At 43.8% G+C, this 18,574-nt stretch overlaps 1 long non-coding RNA gene across 1 annotated transcript; it reads right to left on the bottom strand.

Annotated features, from left to right (window-relative positions):
• Positions 1–12,134: 12,134 nt before the first annotated feature.
• Positions 12,135–17,765, bottom strand: LOC147917599 (uncharacterized). The gene is made up of 2 exons (XR_015551566.1): positions 16,834–17,765; positions 12,135–13,708 (listed from the first exon to the last, which is right to left on the bottom strand). It is a non-coding gene; the product is annotated as an uncharacterized LOC147917599 (long non-coding RNA).
• Between the last annotated feature and the right edge of the window lie 809 nt (positions 17,766–18,574).

An 18,574-nucleotide genomic window follows, 5' to 3' on the forward strand; every position in this document is an offset into this window, starting at 1 on the left:
AGGGGAGCAAAGATCTGGACCAATAATTCAGTCTATCACAGCCCCTTCAGCTCCATGCCACTGCCTTGGTTAAGCCCCAGCACTGGACAAGAGGAACATTCTGCTAGGAGACTTCCTTGCCACTAGTCTGGCCCCTCCAAGCCTCGCTGCAGCCAGAGTGATTTTTTTTCATTAGCCCTCCTTCAGATTTTTTTTTTCTAATTGTGGTGAAAAATAACATAAAATTGACCATTTCTAAGAGTACAGTCAGTAGTGTTAAGTATATTTACATTGTTGTACAACCTATCTCCAGAATTTTTTCATCTTGTAAAACTGAAACTCTATACCCATTAAACAACAACTCCCCATTTCCCACTCCCCACCCCACCCGTGGCAACCACCATTCTACTTTCTGTTTCTATTAATTTGACTACTCTAGATACCTGATATAAGTGGAATCACATATATTTGTCTTTCTGTGGGCTTATTTCACTTAGCATAATGTCCTCAAGTTTCATCCATGTTGTAGCATGTTGCAGAATTTTTTTTTTTTTTTTTTTGGTTAGGAGATCAGCCCTGTGGTAACATCTGCCAATCCTCCTCATTTTTTTTTTTTTTTTTTTTTTTTGCTGAGGAAGACTGGCCCTGGGCTAACACCCGGCCCATCCTCCTCCACTTTACATGGGACGCCGCCACAGCATGGCTTGCCAAGCAGTGCGTTGGTTCATGCCCAGGATCTGAACCTGCGAACCCCGGGCTGCCGCAGCAGAGCGCGTGCACTTAACCACTTGCGCCACCAGGCCGGCCCCGCATGTTGCAGAATTTTTAAGGCTAAATAATATTTCATTGTATGTACCGCATTTTGCTTATCCATTCTTCCATCGATGGACACTTGGGTTGTATCCACGTTTTAGCTATTGTGAATAATGGACGAACATGGGTGTACAAATATCTCCTTGAGACCCTGCTTTAAATTCTCCACAGAAATGGAATTGCTGGATCATACGGTAAATCTATTTTTAATTTTTTCTTTTGCTTCAGGAAGAGAGCTAATATCTGTGCCAATCCTCCTCTGCTTTACACGTGGGATGCCACCACAGCGTGGCTGGTGAGTGGAGTAGGTCTGCACCCGGGATCCAAACCTGCAAACCTGGGCCACCGAAGCGGAGCATGGGGAACTTGAACCACTCTGCCATGGCCCCTATTTTTAATTTTTTGAGGAACTTCTATACTGTTTCCCACAGTGGCTGTACCGTTTTACATTCCTACCAAACTGTGCACAAAGTTGCAATTTCTTCACATCCTCACCAACACTCGTTATTTTCTGCGTTTTTTTTTTTTTAATAGCAGCCATCCTAACGGGTGTCATTTTTTTTAATTAAACTTTTCATTTTCAGGTAATTGTAGATTCACATGCAGATTCACACGTGGATATTCACAATATCCACAACCAGGAAATTGACATTGATACAATCCACCAATCTTGTTCAGATTTTAGCAGTTTACATGTTCAGGGTGATCTTTTCTTAACAAGTGAATCTGATCATATCCCTTACCTGTTTAAAACCTTTCCAAGGATGTTCATTGCATCATTGTTTAAATTAGTGGGAAAAAAAAATAGAAACAACCCAAAGGTTCAGCAATAGAGGAATGGTTTAACAGATTACATTACATTCATATAATAGGCACATACTGCAGCCATTAAAAAGAACCCAGCAGCTGTGTGTGTAATGATATGGTTCCTATGGTCCATTCTTTTCCTACTGGAAAGAGCCAGGTGCAGAATAGTGAGTACCTTTTGGGTGTAAATACACAGAATGTGGAGGAAGGTAAGACATTGGCCACAGCGGTTGTCTTTGGAGAGAAACAAACTGTAGGCTGAGATTCAGGAGTGAGATGAAAACTTCTTCCCTCTGTTTTTCAGTGGTTCTCAAACTTTTTGGTTTCAGGACCCCTTTACACTCCTAAAAATTATTGAGGACTCCAAAGCATTTTTGTTCATGAGGGCTAGTAGAAATTAAAGCTAAGAAATTTTTTAAATATTTACATATTAATTCCTTTTAAAATAACTAAAATAAACCAATTATATGCTTTTTAAAAAATTTTATTTATTTATTTTTTTTGCCCCCAAAGCCCCAGTAGATAGTTGTATGTCATAGCTGCACATCCTTCTAGTTGCTGTATGTGGGACGCGGCCTCAGCATGGCCGGAGAAGCAGTGCGTCGATGTGCGCCCGGGATCCGAACTCGGGCCGCCAGCAGCGGAGCGCGCGCACTTAACCGCTAAGCCACGGGGCCGGCCCCAATTATATGTTAATATAAAGAATATATTTTTATTAAAAGTAACTAATTTTTCCAAAACAAAAGAATTTAATGAGAAGAATGACTTTGTTCTGCATTTTTTAAACTGTCTTTAATGTCGGGCTTAATAGAAAACAACTTGATTCTCCTATCTGCTTCTACATTCAGTCTGTTACAATTTATTATTTTGGTTGAAGTATGTGAAGAAAATTCAGTGTCACAAAAATAAGTAGTTAGGAAAGGGAGGAGTATTTTAATAGCCTTTTGTGGATATGCTTCTTTGATAGCACCTCAAAATTCAACGAGGGGCAGTTTCTTAAATGTTGGTTGCAATGTAGAATCTGAAACCATAGCAACGACATTTTCATACACTGTTACATTAAAATCTGTTGTTCTGTCTTGCATTTTGAATGAGTCTTTTATGTGTGCATGATTTTGTAACATCATGCATTTATCATTTGGAAAATATTGATTGAGTTATGCAGATCTTCCAAATTTTAACACATTTCATTATACAATGTTGAAAAATCACATTTGTCACTATCACTACTAATCTCATCAGAAAAGTCTTTAAGTACTACTGAAAGAAAAAACTATTTCCTCTCTACTCATGACACTTCTGACACCAAATGTGTGGAATTTTTTTCCCATCAACCAATTCGCTGGACACCAACTAGGTGTCCTACAATTCAGTTCTGACACTAACTACTTGGAGTTAGAGCCGACCCCACAGGTTAGGGGCTCATTCCCACAAGACTGCCCCCTACTGCAGATGCCAACCACAAGTCCCAGGTTGTCACCTGTACTTCTGACTAATCAGCTATAAATCTGGGGTTCCCACAACCTCCTTCTCAGGTTCGATAATTTGCTATAATGGCTCACAGAACGCAGGGAAACACTTACATTTAGCAGTTTATTATAGAGGATAAAATAAAGGATACAGACGAACAGCGAGATAAAGAGATACATAAGGCAAGATCTGGAAGGGTCCTGAGTGCAGGAGCTTCTGTCCCCATGGAGTTGGGGTGTGCCACCTCCTAGCACATAGATATTTTCCCCAACCCAGAAGCTCTCTGAACCTCTTTGGTGAGGGTTTTTATGGAGGCTTCATTACGTAGGCATGATTGATTAAATCATTGGCCTTTGGTGACTAGGCTAATCTCCAGCCCCTCTCGCCTCCCCAGAGGTAGAGGATGGGACCAAAAGAGTGGGACCAACCCTCTAATCACATGATTGGTTCCTGTGGCAACCAACCCTCATCCTTCAAGAGTCACCTCATTAGCATAAACTCAGGTACTGTTGAAAGGCACTTGTTATGAATAACAAAAGACACTTCTCTTGGGCCAGCCGGTGGTGGTGGTGGTGGTGGTGGTGGTGGTTAAGTTCACTTGCCGGCTCCACTTCAGTGGCCCGCGGTTTGCAGGTTCGGATCCCGGGCACGGACATATGCACTGCTTATCAAGCCATGCTGTGGCGGCGTCCCATATAAAGTAGAGGAAGATGGACATGGATAGTAGCCCAGGGCCAATCTTCCTCAGCAAAAAAGAGGAGGATTGGCAACAGATGTTAGCTAAGAGCTAATCTTCCTCACAAAAAAAAAAGAAAGAAAGACGCTCCTCTCACCTCTGTCTCTCAGGAATTTCTAAGGGTTTTAGGACCTCTGTGCCAGGAACACAGAGGAAGACCAAACATATATTTCTTATTATATCATAATATCATAACTAGGAAGCTGTCAAGCTCACAGTGGTGGATACAAGTTTTCCAAAATTCTAACTTTTGCTTGAAACCTCAAATTTTATCATAAGCAACACATATCGTCAGTTGTTTTCCGTGGAGTGACAGGCTCACTTCATTCATTTTCTAGAAAATATCTGCCAAATATTGGAGTCTGAATCACCACTGTTTGTCAGTCTGTCTTTCAGGTAAAAATGGTATTCCATGAAAAAAGCAGCTAGTTCAGCTGGCAACTCAAAGAATCACACAAGTGCTTTTCCTTGAGACAACCAACATCCTTTGGAAGCAGCAGAATTGTTTTATGCTTACTTTCCCCTTTCTCACACAAAATATTAAAAAGACAAAGATATGTACTACTCACAGAGTGAGATTTAATAAAATTAATGTTTTTTACTGCTCCATCAAGGACATTCATAAATAAAACTTTGTTCAAAATTATAAATACAGGGCCGGCCCCGTGGCTTAGCGGTTAAGTGCACGCGCTCCACTGCTGGCGGCCTGGGTTCGGATCCCGGGCGCATATCGACACACCGCTTCTCCGGCCATGCTGAGGCCGCGTCCCACATACAGCAACTAGAAGGATGTGCAGCTATGGCATACAACTATCTACTGGGGCTTTGGGGGGAAAAAAGGAGGAGGATTGGCAATAGATGTTAACTCAGAGCTGGTTTTCCTCAGCAAAAAGAGGAGGATTAGCATGGATGTTAGCACAGGGCTGATCTTCCTCACAAAAAAAAAAATTATAAATACATAATGAGGGGGTTCAGGGCAGGCTGCCTCAAGATGCGCCACTCTGTTATGCAGATTATTTTGAGCTGAAGACAATAAAGGCTCAGAAAGAACAGTTCCCCCAAACTGCCTAAAAGAATTTAACATAGAAGACCTGTTCCAGGAAGGAGCTAATACCATAAGATAACTAGAGTATAATGCAAAATAGGTGGGATAGAAAGGCACCAACAAGCCCATTTTTGGCCCAGCAAAACTTGTTTAACAAACATTTGCATTTCCATCTCCATAAAAATTGCCTTCCTCCCCTCTGAAATCCTAATCCACTACCCCCAACATCCTCCTTTGTCTTTAGCTGAAGATAATATTTAAGGTGACAGCTTTGGCCAAATGGCAGAGTTACCCAGTTTTCCTGGGTTTCTCCCGTGTATACATGTTATTAAACTTGTTTGATTTTTCTCCTGTTACTGTCTCATGTCAATTTAATTTGTAGCCCAGCCAGAAGGACCTAGAGTTGGTGGTGGAATTGTCTTCCTCCCCTACAATAGCAATGATGAATAACTGTACAATGACTACTAGTACAGTTTGGTGTGTCAGGGAGGACAAACTTTTCCTCTAGCCTCTTAGGTTCAGAATCTGGGGGCCTGTGAATTAAACTAACAAAAGGCAGATTAACAGGAGAAAAGGCATACAATTTTTAGTAATATTTACATGCATGGGAGTTCACAGAAAAGAAGTAAAACTAAAAGAAGTAGTTAGACTTGGGGGCTTGTATACCATTCTAACAAAGGAAAGGGTGTTTGACTTCCGGGGACAACAAACTGTGGGAAAGTAGCTAGGACATGTATGAGGGAAATAATGGAAGCCAAGGGTTGTTTTAGGAAGGTCTGTCTGTGCAGACTCGTCTTGGTGTCCACTCTCCATCTCCAGTGATAAGGGTCGCTCTTCCCTTTCCGTTCGTGGGTGAAATATTTCACAAGGGGAAATAGATGTCCTGCTTTTAGGCAGATAAAGGAGGGAGAAAGCACTCTTCCTGCATTTGTTGATTCTCAACTCCCTTCACGTCAAAATAATCCTTATGCCAGAGTGGCATATTTGGGGTAGCATATCCTGATCCCTTCAGGTGCCACTGCCTTAATTTGTGCTACGGCACTAACAGTCTTACCCACCATTGCTTTTGAGTGACCAGTCAAATGATAACATAGTGAAAAGGGCAAATATGTCTTAGTAGTACCGTGAAAATACCGTTGACTCGTAGATCTCCTGAGAGGATCTTAGAGACCTCCAGGGTCCATGGACCACACTTTGAGAACACTGCCCTTCTGCATTGTATTACGTGTTTGTTTACCAACACATACATAATTTTAGAGCCTCCTTCCCGTGGCTCCCCACTGCTGAGGGTGAAGCACAATGCCTTGGCATAAGATGCAAAGCCCTGTAACTGGCCTTCGCCCCCAGCCTCCTGCAGATCCTCATCCCATACCAGAACACTGGCCACACTAAGGGAGTTACTTGGAATTTCCAGAATGTGTTGCTTTCCTCCTGTCCATCTCCATTTTCTGCCAAGCATTCTTTAAGCCTTGGCCCCATAATCATCCCCTGATTGGCTGGCGCCATAGTGTTCAGTGAATGGCTGTGGATGCCCAAGTCGAGTAGGATGCAGTGCGATCAGCCAAGCATCTTCCTGGGGCCTAGTCTGCCATAGGATCTCTGGTGTCAGATCTGAAAATCTGGGTGGGGCAATGGGGGCAGATGTGAGGAGAGGGCACGCCTGTCGGGAACTCTGGAGTGCACCATGGAGAAAGGCCACTCCCTTCTGTTGCCAAGGTCCTGGCTCTCTCTATGCTCAGGGAGTGGGTGTTGGGGGATGGCCCTTATGAGTGGCCACTGGGGACCCTAGTGGGACAGGCCTAGGGCTGCCAGATAAAATACAGAATGCCCAGTTAAAATTGAATTTCAGGGACCGGCCCAGTGGCCTAGTGGTTAAGTTCAGCACACTCTGCTTCAGTGACTGGGGTTCAATTCCCAGGCGTGGACCTACACCACTCAGCAGCAGCCATGCTGTGGCAGTAGCTCACATACAAAATAGAGGAAGACTGGCGACAGATGTTAGTTCAGGGCGAATCTTCCTCGGCAAAAAAAAAAAAAAAAATTGAATTTCAGATAAACAATGAATATTTTTTAGTGTAAGCATATCCCAAATATGGCATGGGACATACTTATGCTAAAAAAAATTATTCAGTGTTTATCTGAAATTCAAATTTAACTGGGAGTCCTCATTTTTATTTGCTAAATCTGGCAACCCTAGGCAGGCCATTACTATTCAGCACCCCAAGCAAGGTAAGCCCCATTTCACTGTGTCACCTCTGTCTTTCCTGGACCTAGTCCTTGCTGCCTCCATAAGAAGCTTAAACAGCTTCCTGAAATGAATCCTTTCAGTGCCAAAGCTACCCGGAACCAGGGGACAGAGGCAAACTGTGGGCTGGGATGGATACCAGGGGTAAGGCCTTGCCTTTGGATAATTCTCTCTTCCTGCAAAAGGGGGCTCTCCCTTACCACTTGGGCCTTCTCAGGTGCTTATGGGGACACAATCTCGTTCCTTAACCCACCTCTTCTCCCCACTTTCCCCATCCTCCCCCCAGTCCTTGCTCTAACCTTCCAGGGCTGGTCTCTTTGCAAACTCTCACCTCAACAGGACTGGCCACCACTCCCTACTGAGCACTGAAACCTGGCTTTAGCCTGCTGCAGGGCCCCCTGGGTGTCTGGGATTCCCCTGGTGGGGTGGGCTCTGGTCTGAGGTGGGGACAGTGATGGGTCCTCCCTCCAGCCAGTCGCTCTCCACCAGCCACAGCTGCCTTTGGTTTTCTCCTTTTAAGGACCTGAGGGCAAACTCTCCTCCCTACTGGGAGGACTTCTTCCTTCCAAAGATCCCAGAGTGGGGGTTGTACCCTCCAGCTTGCTTGAAGCCCTGATTTTCTTCCGATTAATATGACAACCCTCTTCCCTGTGGAGAAGATGATAATCTTCTCCCCACCGTATTATGCTGCAGGTGCCTTTCCCTCCTTCCGGGCTGGTGTTCCCAGTGTCCCCACAGAAACTGAAAATGCCTTCTGCTGAATCATCTGATCAAATGGCTCAAATCTGCCCTCTCCTCCACCCCAGAGTTCCCCTCTGAGAAGGGGTCCACCAGGGGAGAGGTTCAGATGGCCCAGCCCCAGCCGTGGGCCATTCCCCAGGAGAGGCTGTGTAGAGACAGGCCTGAGACCTGGTTAAACTGCTCCAGGCTGTGAAGTCAGGCAGCAAACATCTCATGTTGCTGGGTACTGACCTGGGGAATCAGCAGTGATCAAAAACAGCACAGGTTTGCCCCCATGGAGGCAGGGATGGGGGTGTTCTGGAAGGGGTGATGAGTTCTCCTAGTGAAGGAAACAGGAGAGCTGGGGCTTGTATGAGGCAATGTGGTCATTGTTGCTAGGTGTGGGGGAGTGGGCAGAGGTTTTAGGGCCAGTCCTTCCAGCCCCATTCTCCTGATTCACAGATGAAGAGTAAGGGAGGCCCAGAAGAGGGGTGAGTTGCCCAAGATCACACAGTGACTGAGTCAGGCCTGGAACCCAGGGCTCTGGGCTCTGGGTCAGGAAAGGAGGCCTCATGGCCATGTGGCTGATTCTCCCTCTGCTCCTGGAGGGTAAAGGGTGGAGCATCCCAGTGAGTCTTGTGCCAGAAGGAATTCTCGGGGCTAATTCAAACATTCCTCTCCTCTGAGACTTACTTGGTGTGATCCTGACGCGTACACTAGTTTCTGCTGTTGGATTCACAACGTTAGTGCTCAGAGTCTGGCTACGGGGTCCTGGCTGGATGCCTCTGGCTTAAACAGAACTGTTTCCCACAGGTGTGGATACCTGGATCAGAGGAAATTGGGTGGCACGAGACTGCCATCGCCCCTAACATTTGCAGGCCTGGAACAAGACTACACATGGAGGCTCCTACCTGTGGCTGGCTCCCCTTCTCTTCCGTGGCATATTGTATATTTCAAAAGTGGCCCCCACAATATATCCCAGTCCCTATATTCTTCCTACAATGCACTTTGACACTTGTCCCATTGAGCAGTGGAGCCTGTGTGCCCTGCCCTCTCATTTGGGCAGCCTTATGAGCACAGTAGAAACGATTCTATGTGACCTCTGCAACTGGGTCACAGAAGGCGATATAGCTTCTGCCAGATTCTTTTGGGGACTCTTGCTCATGGATCCCGATTGCCATGCCGTGAGAAAGCCTAGGCCTACACCAGGTGGGTGGAGGTGCTCTGCCCACAGCCAGCATCTGAGTGAGCAACTTTTGGACTGACTTTCGCCCCAGCCACCATCTGATTGCCACCACATAAGACACCCCAAAAGAGAACCGTCCAGCTGAGCACAGTCAAGCTCCAGAACCATGAGAGATAATAAGAAAATGGTCATTTTTGTTTTATGCCACTAAGTTTGGGGGTAGTTTGTTACATAATAGTGACTGGAACTTCAACCTGCAACCATGAGTGGCCTTGGGTTCATGTGTGTGGGAACCCCAGAATATCTGTCCAAACTCTATTAGAAATATAGTGTACTGGGGCCGGCCCTGTGGCTTAGCGGTTAAGTGCGCACGTTCCGCTACTGGCGGCCCGGGTTTAGATCCTGGGCGTGCACCGACGCACCGCTTCTCCGGTCGTGCTGAGGCTGCATCCCACATACAGCAACTAGAAGGATGTGCAACTATGACATACAACTATCTACTGGGGCTTTGGGGGAAAAAAAAAAAAAAGGAGGAGGATTGGCAATAGATGTTAGCTCAGAGCCGGTCTTCCTCAGCAAAAAGAGGAGGATTAGCATGGATGTTAGCTCAGGGCTGATCTTCCTCAAAAAAAAAAAAAAAGAAAGAAAGAAATATAGTCTACTTACCTTTGTGTTAAAACAAAACAAAACTGTCACAGCTTTAGACTAAAAGGAGAGGCCCAGGGAGCCTGAAATAGGAGGATCCAGCCCTGACCTTGGGGGATGAAGCCAGAACTCAGAGGGCTGGAGGCATCCAGCTGCCACCCAGCCAGGAGCGCAGTCTCGGTGGAGGTCACCAAACCAGCTGGCAGAGACTCATTTATCTCTTTAGCACCCCGCCAAGGGATCTCTTTATTGATTGGCCAGTCTTTAAACACAATGTCCACCCCAAGAGAGTGTCTTTTAAAACCGTTTGGCCTTGAGAGAGGCGGTCTGCTCCTTATCTCTCTGTTTTGTTCTGTGTTGGCTTCCTGGCTGGTTATCAGGGGATCCTTCGGTTTCTCTGTCTCCTTTATCTCCCCACTGGGTTTCAAAGCTGCCCTCCCAGCAGCTCCTGGCCCGAGCTTGTGCTCCCCCCTGCAGAGACGAGAGCCCTCCTTCCCCTCCTCCGGGGTCTCCGGGGCACAGATTCCCAGCTCCTGGAACTTGTGTGCCCCTCATCCCCCTCAGCTCTCATCAAGGCTGGCTGGGGGTCACTTGTGGCTTCTCCAGGGACGTATAACATCAAGAGGGAGCCCCCATGGAGCCTGGATTTGGGGAGTTCACAGAGCAGCCGTTTTTTTTAAATTAGGGAGACCAACATAGGCTTCTCACTTCACTTTTGTGTATTTATTTGTTTGCCAAATACATTACAAAAAGCAACTTCTTTTGTTTCTTAGGAAAGAAAGGATGTTTTAATTCCCAATGAGTAGGAAGGCTACAATATCAGATTAAATGATTGTGTCCCCTCACTGTCAGCCCCACCCCTTGCCAAGAAAGGCCAGCTGGCCTCCTCACATGATCGCTGAGGCTCAGGAAAACCTTGCCCGGGCTGTATCAGCCCCTGGGCAGGTATTAAGAGCCAGATCTGAGGAAAGGAGTCTCTGGGAATTCCACAGAGCTGCCAGGTCCTCGCACACATGGGGCTGTTCACAGCCCCACGGCTGCTTGCGATGCTTTGCCTTCCTCTTCCCTGGCACGCTCACACACATCCTCCAGACTCAGCTCTGGAGTCTCCTCCTTGGAGCAGGGCCGGCTCCGTGGGTGTGAGATCTGTGCAGTCACAGGGCCCTGTGCAGAGAAGGCCCTGTGCTTGGTTTAATGCTCTGCTATTGCATCCTGAAATCTGAACAAGGGCCTTGCATTTTCATGTTGCACAGAGCCATATAAATTACATAGCCAGTCCTGCCTCCACGACACCTTTCTGTTGTCACCCTTCACCCTAAACTGCGTCTGGTACCTCTCCTGGGCTTACAGAGCCCCTAGGCTTGCTCCCCAACGCAACAGCCCTGATACTCCACACTGTGTTAAAAAGAAAACAAAATTCCACCGAGTAAATTTGAAGGTCTAATTGGCTTTATTAAACAATTCATGAATTGGACAGCATCCTATTTAGCAAATAGAAGGGGGCTCAGAGGAGTTGTACAGAATGGAAGGTTTTTATAGGCGGAAGGAGGGCGGGGTAAGGAAGTTATTAGCAAAAGAAAAGAAAAGATGGTTTCAGGCCAGGACATCTTCTTTTGGGGGGAAGGGCAGGGCAGGGGTTTTATCATGCAGATTATCTCACTAGAGCTAATCAGGAAATTTCAGATTGACTGATAAGAAGGTCACTTTCCTGGGATAGGTTGAAACTACTTAAGTCTTGGTTTGCTGTTGTGGGGGCAAATGACTCCATTTTGGGCCTGTTATTTCTTTTTTAACAACTGTGAACCCCTATTCACTTATCTGTTTCCCCACTAGACTCTGAACCCCGTAGGGGCTGAGGTGGAGTCTACACGTGCCCCGCGCGGTACTGAGTGCACAGCAGGTGCGCAGCAAATGCCTGCTGGAATGAACAGCCCAGGTGGTTGAAGGCCTGGCCCATTCCCCACATGATTCTGGCCAGAGCTGGGCTTCAACCCGTTTCTCTTGCTTTGGGGCCAAGACAATCCTCCTCGCCCTCTTGCTCTCCTGACGAGTGGCCAAAGCCAAAACCAACCCAGACCAAAGCCAACTATAAATTTGTTTTTCTGACCTAGGACCCAAATTAATGTATTTTGTTTTTCCCAAAGGTACTTTACCATTTTCTAGAGCAGTTAAAGCCAACTAATGCAGAACATCAGAACCTCCTCAACTCTCCAGAATGGGGTGGGGTGGAGTCAGGGTGAGGGCCAAAATACCACCCCAGGAGGATTGGGTGCCCTGCTGGGTCATGAGGGGCTCAAACGGGGTCCCAGACATGAGGAACTAGTGAGCTGTGGGCAGCCCACACTCCTGTATGTGTGTGGGCCAGGGGAGTGGTGAGTGCCGAGGCTGGATTTATAGGACGAAGGTGTCGGGGGAAGAGGGAGAATCTCCCTCTGCCCTTTCCCTTAAGGTTCTTCTGGCTGGCCAAATAATTAACAAGACAGGTTAGCAGGAGAAAATAATACCAAGTTTAATAACATGTATACATGGGAGAAACTCAGAAATGAGCAACTAGTCCCTCTGTCTAAGCTGCTTGCTTAAGTATTGCAGCTAAAGGTGAGGAGCGTGTTGGGGGTGGGTAGTGGCCTGGGACTTCAGAGGGCAGGAGGACAATCCTTTTTGGGGTCATCTATAGATAATGTGGTCAGGGAGAGACAGAGTTTTTGATAAAAGGGGCTTGGTGCCCCTCCCATTGTAACATCTATTTTACATTATTTTTACAGCCATCATGATAGAAGATCTGTTCCAGGAAGGAGCCACCATGTCAAATTCTTTAGGCAGTTAGTGGGGGAGGTCAAATGTCCTTCAGAGAAAACAATCAAGGTAAAGAGATATATTTCAGGGTGGCCAAATTTTGATCTCCCACAGTCCCGCATTTGAAACTAAAAGTTTCACAGTCCTTTTGAAACTTAAAGAAGTTTCATAGTCCAGAAGCTGAGTTGGTAGATTGTTTCATCTCACCGAACACATTTTTTTGTCCTGATAATAGATCAGTTTAATTAAGTTCATTTTGGAAGGTGGTGATGCAGGTGGGCTCTCAAGGTTACGCCTATATTATGGAAGCAAGCAATCAAGTATTTAATAGAAGCATTTCTATGTAAACAAAAAGAAAAACAAGGTTAATGGTTGGAGCAAATTGTAAACTAGTTTCTGAGGTCAGAGGACAGCCAGTTAAGATGATTTTTAGATGTCAGCGTCAAAGTATCTTTTGCAGTTTAAAATGTCTCTGATGGTGTCGTCAGGTCATCTCTTAAGTTTATATCAAGTCCATCAGCTTTAGTTTGTAAGGCTTCAGGAAAAAGGGCAGGTTCAGTTTTCAGTGATTTCAAATGAAAATGATGGAAAAAATCAAAAACGTTAGTTTGGAGATCTGTAGCCAGATATTTCAGGAGACTAGAAGAAATCAGGATCCAGTCCAGTCAACAGATATAAAACAAAAACCTTAAAGGCAATTAACAAAACTAGGATCTAATATCTGCAAATGTATATTATAGTTTTTACTGAAATATAATTTTTTTCTCTAAAATCACCCTCATTTTCATTAAGATAGCCAAATTAAAACTAACTAGTTTGCAAAATAAGTCTAGTTCCAATAGAGTTGGCCCAATTATTTACATAAGTACAGCAAGAATAGCAGTTGATCACATAGGCTCTTTTAAATCTGCTTTGCTGGAACTTTTTATAAGGAATCTCAGATTTAACTTTAAAGGCCTCTCCAGGCCAGGAAAGCCAAGTCAAGGATTTTGTCATCAGACTTCGCCTGTAATACCTACAGATTTGGGTGAATTCCTCTCTTCCGAGGTTCCCCAAAATATTTTGAGGTTCCTTGTACCTGCCAGATAAGTGACATTCTTTACTTATCCTGGTAAGTGCTGCTTGGAACATAAGGTACCAGGCCAATACTTCCACGTGGCTTTATTCCGTAAAGTCCAATCTTCATTCCTCAAAAGCTGTATGGTTATATCGCAAATATGATGTTCCAGTCACAACCTTGGTAATATAACCAGTGTTTCCAATTGTGTCCTGTTATAAGGAGAACAGATTCTTACTGAACTTATGCAAACAACTATATTGCCATGAAAACAACAATACTCACTTACTAAGAGTTTCCAAATCCTGGAGGGATCAGGTAGAGAGAAAAAGATAAATATTTCCATTTTACTTACAAAAATATCATTTACCAAATTGTTATAAGTCATAGCTAGCTCAGAAGAAACAAGAAAAAGTTTTCCTTAAATCTGAAAAAACAAAACATTAAAAATTCAGCAATACTTCAAACGAAAAATCATAAAAATTATAATCATCCTTATCAGTTCATTTAGTCCTGTGTAATCCATTTTTCATCCCAATCTTTTTGTTAGCAGCTTCATGAAGTTATCAGTCTCTCCATCAGATTTCTGTAATTTCTTACCCAGTTCAGTTTTATGATCAGAAAGTTTATCAGAAGCCTATACTTCAGTGTAAATGTCAGAGTCCTTTCTATGAATTTTTCTAAAGTTGAAACATTTTGCAAAAGCATTACAGCAAAGAAATGTCTGTAAACAACAAGACCTCAAAATGGCAATTGACAGAGAAATTTGGTTAATTTGTGACATATAACATTTTAAATAATAACCAGAATTATGACTGATAACCAGGACAGATCAGAATTTCAGTAATGTTATACAATTTTAAAACGTCTATATCAATAACATTAACCCACAAAATACCACCTCAGCAGGCTTATCATCACTTGTCTGACAATGTTTTCTATGTAATTTAACATACTGAATAAGCCTAATAAGTTTAGTATCTTCCTCCTTATAGGAAGAGAGCAAATTTCTTTGAGAAGTTTCAGGGCCCTTTGAAAATTCTCAAAGAAAAAAGTAAAAAAAAGACTTTATTTAAGATATGAATTTTGGGGAGCTTGTCAAAAATATAAAAAGTCAAAGCAAACAGAGCATTAACAGTCCAAAAAGCCTTAATAGAGAGAGACCTCAGTCTTTTGAACACAGAAAATTATTTTAACAAAACATAGATTTTCTGTCTTTTAGGTAGACTTACTCAAAGGTAAAGAAAAATCTTTTATAACCTCTTTATCAAGTTTAAGAAAATTATCCTTTTAAGAGACAGAAGACCAAATTTTAATTGTGCACCAGCTTACTTCTGCTATTAAAACTCATTTACTTAATTAAATTCATTTCAATCTTAGCCAACTTGACTATGCATAAAACTCCTTTTCCAGAATTCCCTCCACAAACATTCTATAGCTTTCTTTTTACATTCAGAATTTGTCCCATGTCTTTCTTTTCCCTCCTACTACTTGAGGACAAATTTATCTTTCTTAATCAACCAAAGAAAACATTTCCATTCTTTGTACCTTAATACATCTTACTTTCCTTGTACACAGACATATTTTTCTTAATTTTTAGTAGCTTCAATCACATATATTAATTAGAAATTTTAACTCTTAGAAACCCCAATTTGTAAGTAAAAACTAAGTAAACAATTATAAACTTTCTTTTACATTAGTATCTTGTGGCTTGGAAAATTTATAAACACTTCATAACTTCTAGAAATATGTTACTTTATAGTACAATCTTTTAATAAAACACATGTTTACCAATAGACCCAAAACACCTTTTAGTTTTCCTGTAATGAAAGGCCAAAAGTAGACAAATGTACATTTAGCAATCAATGTCTAATATGTTATTTGGAAATGATGATACTCAGAGAAGTTTTATCATAAAACTTAGCAAAACTCTCAAGTTTTAAGTCACCAAAAAGAGTTTGGAAGCTGTAACCACCATAACACATAATTATTGTTTAAAGTTCATCCAACATTCATCTTTTGCACAACTATTTAGTTACTTCTTCCCAATAATTATTTAGATTGCCTATAAGACTTCATAAGACATTAGATAAAATTAGCCATCATTTAAATTACTATTTTTGTTAACCAGTTCTGTAATAGAAATAACATCAGTTTTTTTCCTACAAAATTTCATGTAAATTTCATCACCTCTTATACCTTTAAACACAGTTATCATTGAGATTTTTATCAATAGGTCTTGGTCTTCTAATTTTGGACAAGGGAAGCATTCCCAGTCAGACATTTTAAAACATACTCAGGCAAAGTTGATGTAACCTCTTTATATAAAATTAGTTCAAACATTCCAACCTTCATAATCTTATCAACACTCACACTTTTACATGTTCTCAATTCAATTGTAACCTGAGTCAAGGTCTTAAGGCTAGTCAAATTTTTCCCTTCCTTTTTCTGGCCTTTTCTTAGGTACCAAATAAATAATTATGTGAGAGCTCTCAAAACATTTTTTTTCCCCCAATTTAGAAGTTTTCCCAATTCAAAGGATCCGTCGTCTGGCCATTGACGAGTAGGATCTTCATTTGTATGTTTATTCCAATAGTGACTCGATCCAATAAGCCTTTTAAAGGAAAGACCCGGAGGTAACTTTCCACGCTTAGAATAAATCTGCCATGGACGCAAGAGGCATCCCTGGTGAGGGCGCAGATGATGTAGCCCCATGATCCACAGAATTCACTCCCAAAGATATTCAGAGAAAGTAAAGACCTTCGTTGCACGGGCGGTAAGGATGGTGTAGTGAAAACGGTGTCTCCGGTCTCCCACAATAGTGTGGGACGCCTCCAGTCACAGACCCGCTAATCTGTGACACCGGGAAGGTGATACTGGAATGGGATTTTTCCAGCACTAACAAGCAACGAAGGTTAAGACGACAAAAGCCCTTATGGACTGGGCCCTTTATGACAAACTCCCCTGAGAGCTTGGCACAGCCGGACAATGAGACAGTTCGGAACCCCAGTCTAATCAACTGGCCACCAAGGGGCACCCCGGTAAATGCACCTTCCGTATGGTGGAGACCAAGGAGAATATTCTCACTGGTCACAAAGCCAAGTTTTCAGGACACAGAACAAGACAGAGATTACTCTGGGAGGAAAAGGGATCAAGATCAAAACCAAGAGTACTCTACCAAATTTAAACCAAGAGTCACTAAAAGCACAAGAAACTAGTTTCCCAAATATTTTCTCCTGCCAATCTAAATTTAGATAGAGAAAAAATTCTCACCATTTCCTTCCACCGGACTCCGCAGATAGAGATTCCGGGAGGCTGACATGGTAAGAAGTCTCACCTTTTTGCCGGCTTTCGTCAGGCGTTCCCGTATCTCATCATCTGCAGTAGTCCAGGGAGGAGGCAGGTCTTCCAGCCAGAGAAGGCAACTTGCCAGCCAGTGTGGCTCCTGGCGACTACGCCAAAACTGTCGGGGGAAGAGGAAGAATCTCCCTCTGCCCTTGTCCTTAAGGTTCTTATGGCTGGCCAAATAATCAACAAGACAGGTTAGCAGGAGAAAATAATACCAAGTTTAATAACATGTATACATGGGAGAAAGCAGGGACACTGCGTTTCTCAACACAATAGCAGAAATTCTCGTCTTAAATACCATGTTCAGCCAATGACAAAGGAGGATGTTGGGGGTGGGGGGAGTCAGTTACAGGAGATTACCACTAAAGCACAGTAAACAAGAGTAAGGTTATTATGCAGATTTAAGGCCTCACCTTCCACATTGATAAGCCTCTAGAAATGAGGCCATCTCCCTCTCTTCTCAAAACAGAGAGGGACATACCTTTACAAATGGAGATTTCCCTTATAAATGTAAATGATTGTCTGGCAACTCCTCGCAGGGTCATCCAGAGAATGTGGCCAGAGAGACAGAACTTCTGATAAGAGGGGCTTGTTGGTGCCTTTCCTATTGTAATCTCCATCCTACATTATCTTTACAGCCATCATGATAGAAGATCTGTTCCAGGAAGGAGCCACCATGTCAAATTCTTTAGGCAGTTAGTAGGGGAGGTCAAATGTCCTTCAGAGAAAACAATCAAGGTAAAGAGATATATTTCAGGGTGGCCAAATTTTGATATCCCACAAAGGAAAGGAAAGGAAGGATATGGCTTATACCAGTTCTGCCAAATCCACCATGCAGACCCCTTACAGCCTTTCATTCATTCATTCATCCGCTCATGCAGGGGATGTGCTAGTGAGAATGACTGACAAGTTCTAGTCTTTATGATGCTTAGGTTCCAATCCTCTTTGGAATAAAGCAGAGTCCATAAATAATATGGGGGAAACAAGCCATTGGCGCTCACCTGGCTCCCTGCACCGGACAAAAGTTCCACAGAGTACTCTCTGGGCTTTTCCTATCTTTAATGGCAGCCTTCTCCTTGCTCTGGGACACAGGCCCAAGTCCAGAAGCTGAGTCAGGGCCAGTGGTTATCTGGATGTGCAACAGCCAGCATGTGCTGTGCTCTGAACTTCCCCAACAGGCCCGAGGGCCCCTCACTCTCTCCTCCCTCCCTGAGTTCTCACCCAGTAGGCTCTGGGCTCCTTCTGACCAGTCACTAGCATAGGCCAGACCCGCAGTCACCAGGTCTCCTCTGCCTGTCCTGGAGGCCTGGGAGGTAGAATGGACCATGGACCCCAACAAATACAGAACTCCCTCTGGGTGCCCAGCTCGGGGCTCAGTTACCCTGAGAGGGTGTATCCAGCCCCAGAAGGGAAGGACCCTCCCTGGTCTGCCTTCTAGAGCCCTGGCCTCCAATGTGGGCACCTAAGAAAGACCTGTTGAAGGAATGAATGACCAGGCCTGGGCAGACTAACTTCTGGACAATCCGAAATGGAGTTTGAGCACGGATGATGGGTGCTTGGCTGATACGAGAGGGAGAAGTCAAGAGTGTGTGGGGAGGTGAAAATAAAACTTGCCTATTCTCTAATTTCAAGAAAAGAAAAGATTTCTGGGGGCAAGTCCCAAGTCCGGAACAACGCACTACAGGTCCATTTTAAACTGGCCCAAGCAACCACTGCCAGCTTAGGTAAAG

This window comes from Ceratotherium simum, chromosome 3 (genome assembly GCF_057802395.1).
Source record: "Ceratotherium simum simum isolate JZ-2026a chromosome 3, ASM5780239v1, whole genome shotgun sequence".
Classification (NCBI taxonomy): Eukaryota; Metazoa; Chordata; class Mammalia; order Perissodactyla; family Rhinocerotidae; genus Ceratotherium; species Ceratotherium simum.